This window comes from Ursus arctos, chromosome X (genome assembly GCF_023065955.2).
Source record: "Ursus arctos isolate Adak ecotype North America chromosome X, UrsArc2.0, whole genome shotgun sequence".
NCBI classification, from domain to species: Eukaryota; Metazoa; Chordata; class Mammalia; order Carnivora; family Ursidae; genus Ursus; species Ursus arctos.
In genome coordinates, this window is record NC_079873.1 from 57,278,971 (window position 1) to 57,290,172 (window position 11,202).

The following is an 11,202-nucleotide window of genomic DNA, read 5'->3' on the forward strand; positions in this document are numbered from 1 at the left end:
GTTTGTACGCACATGACACCCCCTTATAAGATCAGAAAACATTGCCATCGAAAGGGTACAAATGGGGGTCCCAACAGGTTGAAAGGAAATCCTGGACCCAAGAGTGAAGTGCTCTGTTTAAATGCTGTCCTGCCAAAGAGTCCCACAGGGAACAGAATCAGCAACACAGACCACTCTGAGTTCATAAGATTTCTACACTAAATATAAAGCACTTCTAGAAATAAGTTAACGGATTTGTTTTGCTTTTTAATGTATTCACAAGAGATTGACACCTAAACAAAATAAAAATTCTAAATGATAAGAAAAAAAAGACTATTGACTCAGTGACATCACTCTCAGGAATTCAGCCTGAGAAAATAATTTAAAAGAAAAATATTCCTGGGGCCCCTGGATGGCTTAGTTGTTTAAGCGTCTGCCTTCGGCTCAGGTCATGATCCAAGGGTTCTGGGATGGAGCCCCGAGTCGGGCTCCCTGCTCAGTGCGGAGTCTGCTTCCCCCTCTCCCTCTGCCCCTCCCCACCGCTTGTGCTGTCTCAAATAAATAAAATCTTAAAAACAAAGAAAAAAATTCTCTATGTACAAGGAAGTTTGTTCACAGCAGTGTGTTTATAAGAGCAAAGCAGACTGGTAACAACTTAAATGTTCAACAATGACAACAATAGGTCTGCAAATATCCGTTGGAACTTTACTCTGTGTCCGGCCCTTGACATACATTATTTCATCTGATTCTCATCACAGCCGTATGAGGTCGACTCTAAACTTATCCCCATTGTACAGACAGACACGAACGCGTGATAACTTGTCCAAGGTCAAACAGCTAGTAGGTGGTGGAATCAGGATTTAAACTCTGGTCTATGGGTTTATAGAGATCCAAACCTGTGCCATGTAATGGTTGGAAAATGAAGCATGTTGTCATAAATATGTTGCACCGTTCTGAACAGATAAAAGGAAAACAAATTTGTATACACACTATAATCACGACTATGTAAACTATGTGTATGAAAGGTTAAACACTCAAGAAGCCTGCGGAGTATCTAGAAGCATGTTTCAGTAAAACATGAATGTCCAGGGTGGGTTTCTGGGGACCAGTGGGTCTATTGGCTCTGAATCTTTTTTGGGCTGTAAGACCTGTATTAGTCTCTTCAGGCCACCAAAGCAAACACCACGGCCAGGTGGGTTAAATAATTTTCTCATAGTTCCAGATACTAGAAGTCCAAGATCAAGGAGCCCGCAAGTTCAGTTACTGTTTAGGCTCTCTTTTTGGCTTGCAGATGGCCACCTGCCTGCTGTGTCATCACATGGCATTTTCTCTGTACGTGTATGGAGAGAGAGATCTCTAGTATCTCTTTCTCTTCTTATAAGGATACCAGTCCCACCAGATTGGGGCCCCACCCATATGACTTCATTTAACTTTCTATTTTTTTTAAAGATTTTGTTTATTTATTTATGTATTTGAGAGCGCGCGAGAGAGCATGAGCTGAGGGAGAGGCTGAGGGAGAAGGAGAAGCAGATTCCCCGCTGAGAGGGGAGTCCAATGCGGGGCTCGATCCCAGGACCCTGGGATCCCGCCCTGAGCCGAAGGCAGACGCTTCACCGACTGAGCCACCCAGGCGCCCCCTCATTTAACTTTCTAAAGGCCCTACCCCCATATACAGTCGCAATGAGTGTTAGGGCTTCAACACAGGAATTTTTGAGGCAACATGATCCAGTCCATACCGGGACCCCTTTGAGAGCCTGATGAAAGCTCTGTGCACCTTCCGCGGAGCCCACACATGTTGCCTCCCGCAACGCTGCACACGATTTCAGGAAGTTCATGGACCCCAGGTGGAGAGCTGCTCTTTCAGGCCAACTTCCTCTTTTCAGAGATGGAGAAACGGTGGTTCCGAAAAGAGAAGTGATTTTCCACAGATTAGGAGAGAGCCAGGTCTCATGATTCCTCATCTAGTGCTTGCCCAAGTTTACTCTGCCTTCTTCTAAGCCTGTTAGGTCAGCCCTCCAGGGTGACCCCAGCACGCCACCGGTCCCCCGGACAGGGTGAAGGCCGCAGCCACTTCTTCACCTGAGGTGCTCACACGGGGCAACAAGGCTCTGGCTGTAACCGCCAGCCAGGGAGATGGATTTCAGGGTTTCAGACTAGTCAGGAGGCTGTGAAGAAGCCACACCACCTGCAATATCCAGCCCCGGGAGACCTGAGGGTGAGGGGAGGCAAGGGCTCCGGTCTTGCGGAAGGACAAAGTGGAGACTGAAGAGGCACAGCCCTGGACCACTGGTGGCCTTGACGCGGCACTGTCCCCCCAGCTCTGACTCCTCACTTGTACACTGCCCAGGAGTCGGGCTATTTGATTTCTCCAAGAGTTCTTCTAGCTCTCGTATCCTGTGCTTCCATGATACCGGGGCAGGAGGCATGGAGGAAAAATGAGTTGAGGCATTATGGGCAAAATAAGTTTTTTCAAAATGTCTTCTAATGGTATCATAGAATTAGCAATAAAGAAAATGTCGTTTGGGGGCGCCTGGGTGGTGCACTTGGTTAAGCATCCGACTCTTGATTTTGGCTCAGGTCCTGATCTCAGGCTCGGGGAGATCGAGCCCTGTGTCGGGCTCCATGCTCGGCAGAGAGTCTGCTTAACACTCTCTCCCTCTGCCCCTCGCCCTCTCTCTACAATAAATAAATCTTCAAAAAGAAAAAAAGAAAGAGAATGTTGTTTAAAGAGATGAAAAAGCCCTAAGAAGAATCTGAAAAGACCCTTTAAACACTTAGTCATTTAAAGTACAGTTTTGACGTAAATGTTTCATTTATTTCTGCTTCAGGCCCATCCTTAAACAAGGCAGGTGAATTATGGTAGCTGGACTTCTAAGAAAAGGTGTCAAGAGAACGGAGCGGTATTTAGAATGGGAAATGCTACTTACCTTTAGGCAGAGGCGGTGGCCCTAGAGAATCATTTTGTTTCATTTCATTGGTCAGTGAAATAAATAACCGTGACATCCTTCCTACGGGCCCTCTCAATGCCACAAAGCAGTGTGGAGCCTAAACTTGGGCCCCTTTGGGGGAACGCAAGACTAGAAACAAAAGCAGGGGAAACTCATGGCGTGAGGTCTAACTTTTCAGGAAAATTCTAGATTTGCTCCCTACCAACAGTCAGGCTTTGAAGGGCTGCCCACACCCACTTGCTGTTTCTTCTGCTTGTCAGTGCCCCATGCCTAGTCTAACACATCATTGGTCTCGGTTTCTGTCTAGGGAGAAGAAAGAGGAAGAAAAGAGTTGCTGGTGGGGGAGCAGGGGTGAAGGCTGGTGTGAAGAGGGAAGTGTCAAACAGGCAAGGGAGATGCAGTGCGCCAAAACCACCACCGCCACCATCACCACCACCACCGCCGCCACCACCACCACCACCACCTTTAATTGGCACGAATAACCCGTTCAGTCCCTGTAGCTAATCGGCTAATTACGAAGAACAGGAGGCACTCCGAAGGCGTGGCATCCACCCCTTGCTTCCCACAACCAGCCTTGAACGGCACTGCCCTCAGCTGGACAAATCCGTGTATTACAACGCAGGCCCTTTGGATTTTTGGCTTTACTACGTTCTCTCCGGTTCTTGGTCCTCCACCTCTGAGAGGGAGTGGATGGGGAAGGCAGAACTCTCTGAAAAACTGCAACCGTAGTGCAACACCTTTGTGGGCTTTCCGCACAAAGTAACAATTAGATTCTGCATGAAAACATACCACTTAAATATGGAATACTTGTAAAAAACTGAGACTGACTTACATATTATAATTATGTAAACATCATTCCCATCATTTTTAGTAAAATCTATGAAATTTTGAGCATAAGGCTATTAATACAAATGAAGTGAGATTACTAATCTTAATGAGGCCTGTTGTAAATAAAGGAAGTAATTTTAGTTTTACTTCAGGTTATAACTACAGTATGTTTGTACTATTGTGTTATTTCCCTTAGCATTATTTTCCCCCCATTTACAGTAAAGGTAACATAGACAGAGAAAATGTCACAATTGTATGCATATTTTAATAAACGATTATCAAGTGAATTCCTCTGTAAACTCCCCGGGTCACAGAAGAGAACACTGTCGATATCCTCCAAGGCTCCTGAGGTTTCCCTGTCTGGTCTTAGTCCCGTTTTCTGCTCCAAAGAGGAAATCCACAATCTTACTTCTGTGACCACCCTTTCCTCGCATGGTTTTATACACAATACATGCATCTTTGTTTTATTTGGGGGGGGAGGGGCAGAGGGAGAGAAAGAGAGAGAATCTTTTTTTTTTAAAGATTTTATTTATTCATGTGACAGAGAGACAGCCAGCGAGAGAGGGAACACAAGCAGGGAGAGTGGGAGAGGAAGAAGCAGGCTCCTAGTGGAAAAGCCTGATGTGGGGCTCGATCCCAGAACGCCGGGGTCACGCCCTGAGCTGAAGGCAGACACTTACGACTGAGCCACCCAGGCGCCCCAAAAAGAGAGAATCTTAAGAATCTACGCCCAGCATAGAGCCCGACACGGGGCTCGATCTCACAACCCTGAGATCATGTCTTGAGCAGAAATCAAAAGTTGGATGCTTAACCAACAGAGCCACCCAGGCGCCCCTATATATGCATCTTTAAATGCTACGCCAGTGCTGCCTGTTATTTAGTTATAAAAATGAAGTCATTAAATATGCCAGTATTGTTTCTTGCTTCTTTTATTCACTCTTATGTTTGTAAGATTCATTCTTATTATTCTGTGTAGTGGGGCTTTGTGCATTTTTGCTGATGAAGAAATATTCCCTCATATACATGTGCCACAAATCATTGATCCAGCCCATAAAAGTAGAAATTTGTGTGATTCCCCTATTTGTAAGAAAATGATAACGAAAATACTATTCATAAAACTTCCTGTGATGCCATTAAAGGGCTGTTTGTCACGCATATATTTAAAAGAGGAGAGCTGAAAGTTAATGAGAATAGTTAGAAAAAAATCAAGCAATATAAGCTCAAGAAAAAATGAAGGAAGTAATAAAGGTAAAAGAAATCAGTGAAAGAGGAAACAAGTACACAAGAGACAGGATCATAAAGGCAGGAGTTGGTTCTTTGGGAAAAAGAATAAAATTGGTGAAACTCTAATGAGATAGGTTCAGGAAACAAGGGAGCAAAACACCGACATCGGAAAAGAGAGGGTAGAAATAACCACAAAACCAAATGACCAAAATTAACATCGAGTTGTGAGACAACTGACACCAAGAATATCCTGATGTCACGCACCGAGAAGGACAGAACATCGCCTGTGTGCTATTCCTGCCCAACACGGTTAACCTGAAACTAAACAGGGAAAGCAATCAGACACATCCAACCTGAGAAGCTTTCTGAACCCCTGGACCAAATCTTAAATTTTCAAAGCGTGATAATTGCATTGAGATTTTGTAGCAGACCGGGGCGCCTGGGTGGCTCAGTCGTTAAGCGTCTGCCTTCGGCTCAGGGCGTGATCCTGGCGTTCTGGGATCGAGCCCCACATCAGGCTCCTCCGCTGGGAGCCTGCTGCTTCCTCTCCCACACCCCCTGCCTGTGTTCCCTCTCTCGTTGGCTGTCTCTCTCTGTCAAATAAATAAATAAAATCTTAAAAAAAAAAAGATTTTGTAGCGGACCATGATTTTTCTTAAGAAATATATGCTGAAGTATTTAGGAACGATATACCGTAATTTCTTCAATGAAACATTTAAAACACACACACACACACAGAGGGGAGGGACAGAAAATGACATATGTGACAAATAATAATGGGTGAATCCAGGTGAAGGATCTATGAGTGTTCCTTGCAATTTTCTTAGGAAAATTATCTGTAGGAGAGACATTTTCAAAAATAAAATCTGAGGAAAAAGAAGATACTATACACCATTTTATGCCTATCGGTTTGAAAACTCAGAAAAAGGTGACCAATTTCTAGAAAAAAATAGCTTGCCAAAAGTGACTCAAGAAGGAATAGCCAACCTGAATTGTTCTATAACCACACAGAATATATCACTAGTCAAAAAGCTTTTTTTTTTTTTTTTTTAAATCCAGGCTCCTCCACTGACTTTGGACAAACACCTTAGGCAAAAACATTTTTAATGTGACATGAATTCATAGAAAAACTGGAAAAAGAAGGATACTCCCCAGAACATTTTGTGAGGATGCAATAACCTGGATACTAAATCCTTTCAAGAACAAGTTGAGAAAGGAAAATCTCCAATCACACATGACAAAGAAGCAAGAATCAGAAACAGAATATTAGCAAACTGAATCCTACAGGATATGAGAAGAAAAATAGAGAATGCGCTATGACGAAACTGGACCCATCCCAGACATACAAACTTGACTTAACTTCAGAAAATAAAATACCATAATATTCCACATTCACACATTATGGGAGATCATTGTGAACCTCAAATTGAAAAAAATAATTGGTAAGACACAGTATTCATTTGTAATGTATTTTTCACCATTTTTAAAAGTTCAAGATTATTGAGATAGAATTTATATCAAGGTCTGAGTCCTTACAAACTCGTATTTTTTCTTTAAATATTTCATTTATTTGACAGAGAGAGACACAGCGAGAGAGGGAACAGAAGCAGGGGAGTGGGAGAGGGAGGAGCAGGCTTCCTGCCAAGCAGGGAGCACGATGTGGGGCTCGATCCCAGGACCATGACCTGAGCTGAAGGCACACACTTAATGGCTCAGCCACCCAGGCGCCCCACAAACTCGTATTGTTAGGCAACCACCACCACAATCAAACTACAAGAAATTTTCATCACTCGCCAAAACCCGTCAGGCCCTGAGAGTTAAACCCCTTCTCTCAACCCCCAGACACTGGCAAGCACCGATCTGTTCTCTGTCCCTATGGTTTGACTTTGTGAGAATGTCACAGAAATGCAATCCTGTGCAGGGCACCTGGGTGGCTCAGCTGGTTAAGCGTCTGACTCTTGGTTCCCTCTCAGGTCACAATCTCATGGGTGGTGGGATGGAGGCTTGTGTCTGGTTCCATGCTCTGCAGGGAGTCTGCTTGAAGATTCTCTCCCTGCACCCCTCCCCCAACCCATGTGCCAGAGCTCTCTCTCTCTCCTTCTAAAATAATTAAACAAATTGTAAAAAAACAAAAAGAAAGAAAGAAAGAAAGAGAAAGAAGAAAGAAAGAAAGGAAGAAAGGAAGAAAGGAAGAAAGGAAGAAAGAAGAAAGAAAGAAAGAAAGAAAGAAAGAAAGAAAGAAAGAAAGAAAGAAAGAAATGGAATCCAGCGGTATGTAACTTTTGCACTTGGCGTCCTTCACAGAAAGGGCCACACACATATGGCACCTCCGGAGGTGGAATGTACCGTTCCTCACCTGGGTGATTATTACACAGCCTGAGCGCTCCCTATCCACCTGTCAAACTGTAGACTTTCTACAATACTGTATACATACGGTCTTTCGTAAATATACTTAATACTGGGGCACCTGGGTGGCTCAGTCAGTTAAGCGTCTGCCTTCAGCTCAGGTCATGATCCCAGGGTGCTGGGGTGGGGACCTGCATCAGGCTCCCTACTCAGCAGGAAGCCTGCTTCTCCCTCTGCCTCTGCCTGCTGCTACCCTTGTTTGGGTGCACTCTCTCTCTGAGAAATGAATAAATTAAAAAAAAATCTTTAAAAAATATATACTTAATACTTACTCTCCTGTAATTTATCCTGTCTATCCTTGTAAAGGTTACTTACTAAATAGCGATTGTTATCCTTTAAAACAGAGTGGAAAAGTCAAGACAGCAGTCACCTCGAGAGAACTGAGGAGGAGTGACTGGCATGGGGCAAAAGGAGGCTTTCAACTTATTACTAAACTTCTCTACTCTGAGTGGCAGTTACCAGGCTACCACCTGGCAGGAGCACAGGGCCGCCGAGCACCGTCCAGTCGTGCGGATAGTGCGCCCGGGGATCATGCAGGTAACAGCTCACAGGGCCACCCTGCCACCCCCAATGTGTGGGCCGGCCAAACCCAGCAAACATGGGTGAGAGTCTCCCCACTTTAAGGTCAGCTGAGAAGCAACCAGAATTACATCTGTAACCTTCACCCCCCCCCCCCACCACCGTGCAAGGTAACATACTGAGCCCATTCCAGGAGTTAGGGTGTGGACAACTCTGGGGACCATCCCTCCTCCCACCACGCCCAGCTCCGTCTCCAGTGCTCACCTCCTCCTGCCCTCCTTGGGTGTGCGCAACCCCCCACCCAAAGGTCTGCAGAGAAAGGCTGGCCGGTGGTGGTGGCCGCACTGGGGCTGGGGCTGGAGGTGGTGGAGAGGGAGCCATCTGCCTGGGAGCTGGGCAGGCAGCAGAATGAGGCAGGACGGGGCCTAGGGCTCCCCAGGCCAGCCACCACTCCCTCCCAGGCTGGAGAGGACGCGTGAGGGGGAAGGCAAAAGAGGCACACTAAATTAAGGCAGGGGACCCACCTCTTCCTTTCCCCTGGGACCCACATGCACCCCTTTAATCTGTGCCTCACCGTCTGCCACTTACTTCCTGATGGGACGGGAAGGAGACGAGCCACAGCCCGTGACGTATGTGTTTACAGCAACATGACTGTGGACTACGTCGTCTGAATATGGAACAGAGGTTGTGTGCTCAGGGGAGGGAAGGGAGGCCAGCAAAACTAGTCAGCCAGGATTGTGACCAGGCCCTCCCCAGTCCCCTTCTTCCCTTCCTCATGCTGCTCACCACGGCACTGTGCCCCCGAGGCAGGGTCGGTGCTGGATTTCTCCCCAGTCACAACTTGCCCACGTGTCTGCCCCCAGACACCCCAGCCAGAAGGTCTCCGCCAAACCCATTCACTCAGAAGACGGCCCACCGTGTTACCCCGCCAGGACAGAACCACAGGGTCCGGGTGAAGGCCAGAGCCTCAGCAACCAAGCCCACCTTCTCAAGTGAGGGGTTTGGAGGGGAAGGGCTGAGTCCCACGAATGTTCTCTTCAAGGCGGAGGTCTGTGCTTGTCCCACCCCATGCGTGATGGTCTGGCCACCTGAGTTCATGGCATGTGGCCCTGAAGGAAGGCAGGCTGAGAATAGGGGGGAAGGGGGAACCAACTTGGCCCAATTTTCTGTTGGGGAATCCAACCTCTACTTCCCACCCTCACCGCGCCCATCCTGCCCCTGTCCCCGTTAGCTCCTGGCAGAGCAGACTCCTGAGCGAGCTCCCTGCTGCTAAGATGAGGCCTGTCCCAGCCACTCTGAGGTAGCCTTCCCTCCCACACTGTCCTTCCTCCAACGCACACGGGAGGGGTCAGAGCTCCGAGGATCACAGAATAGGACCCATGGTCTCCTCCAGGGGCTCCCGACATTCAGCATTCCCACACCCTGTCCAGGGGTCTGGGACTTGCACGTCCTTACCCCACAGTTTTAGACATTTAACAGCACCCCCTGAAAAGTAGATCCGCCCCTTGCTTCTGCTCATTCAGTATCTTGCCAGTTCTTGACCACAGTCTCCACTCCCTTTACTCCCTGAATCACATCTCTCTCCCTCAAGGGAGATTATCCCCGATTGATTGAATTCACACTCACACACACACACACACACACACACACACACGTGCACACAACAACCTTGACTGTTCTGGGGACCATAGACCCCCACCTTCTGTGCACAAAACACCTGGGTCTCTCGGGAAGGGTATCTGGTCTGGCAGAAGCGACCCTCACCTCACTCAAACCCAGATCTGTCCCTCTGAGCCTCAGGCCAGCACAGCCCTGAGTCCTGCCTGAAGGAAGGAAACCATCCCCACTCCACCCACCGTCAGCGAGGGGGAAACAGAGCACGGAGTTCAGACTAAATCTCCTGTGACCTGAAGGGACAGAGAGCCTGAGCCGGGACACACAAATAGTGTTTCCAGAAAAACCTGGGTCCTCGTGGTGGGCGAACAGCACTGGCAGAGGACCACGCAGGCACATCGAGACCCATCACGCACCCTTGCCGTAGAAACGGATGGTTACTTTCCTACCAAGGGTCCTGGGACGACCAGGACGGAGGAGGGGGGGTGAGGTGGCTTGGACAGGAGGGACAGGAGAGCTCCGATAGCTGGACCACCCATTTCTGGCTACTGGTGGGCAGTCTGCCCCAGGTTGGCCCAGAGCCCCCACTAGCCTCATTGCGCCCACCTCCAGCCCAGAGACTAACCCGTGCTTTTCCACCCTGTTCCCTGTACCTCCCCCCCTCTGGCTCTGCACCCCACTGGGCTCTGACTTCTGCCTCCACCCCACCACCGAACCCAAGGAGGGAGAAGTGACGCGATTGGAAACGGAGCATCAAAGCCCAGGGTTCAAGAGGAGAGAGGGAGGATGCACCAGTCCCCGGGCCAGTGGTCCTTGGGCGCGCTGGCACCAGAGGGAGGGAAGGACTCCGCAGAGGGGACTGGGCCCAGGAAGGGGCAACAGGAGCCCAACTCTGCTCTATAACGCCAGCTGAAGTACAGGGGCAGGGCAGGCCAGCGAGGGAAAGCCACGGGAGTGATCGAGAGGACACTCAGACAGCAGAGCAGGGGGGCCCGGAGCAGCAGGTCAGCGATCCCAAGGAGGGAAGGGAAGAGGGACTGCGGCTCTGGAAGGGGTCCTCGGTTCCTGCTGAAGGGGCAGGGGGGAGAACGGAGATGAAGGGGAAGCCCAAGACCCAAAAAGAAGGGGAGATGAGGGGAGAACCTGAAGGGGGCCTGCAGGGGGAAAGGGAGCAAAGGCTCAGGTGGCCAGGCAGAGCCCACTCAGATCCGAGAGGCCGGGGCACCCTGGGGGCCGGACCGCAGGGCTCGTAGCCCACGCTCCCCACAAGGAGAAGGCCAACCACTCGACCCCAGAGGTCCTCTTCTGGAAAAGGCTGTGACATGGAGCAGCTCCCCGCCCCGCCCCGCTCCTCTCCTCCCCACCCCTGGCCCAGCTCCCCCACCCCACAGACAAGGCGGACCACAGGCCTGAGAGGTACTTTATTTTGAAACTGCTGTGAACTGGGGTGGGGAGGGGGCAAAAGAACAGGGAGAGGAAGCCTCGGCTGAGGTCAACAGGAGGGACCCGGCTTGGCCACAGCTCCCTGGCTCCAAAGGCACCAGCTGCTCCTCTTGCACAGCGATGCTGGGCTCAACCTGTCAGACAGAGCAGGGTCAGGGAAGAGCAGCAGGCCAGGGCCAGCCCCCCGCCCAGCCCAACAGCCGCGACTGTGGGAAGGGGAATGGTGTGTGTAACACTCACT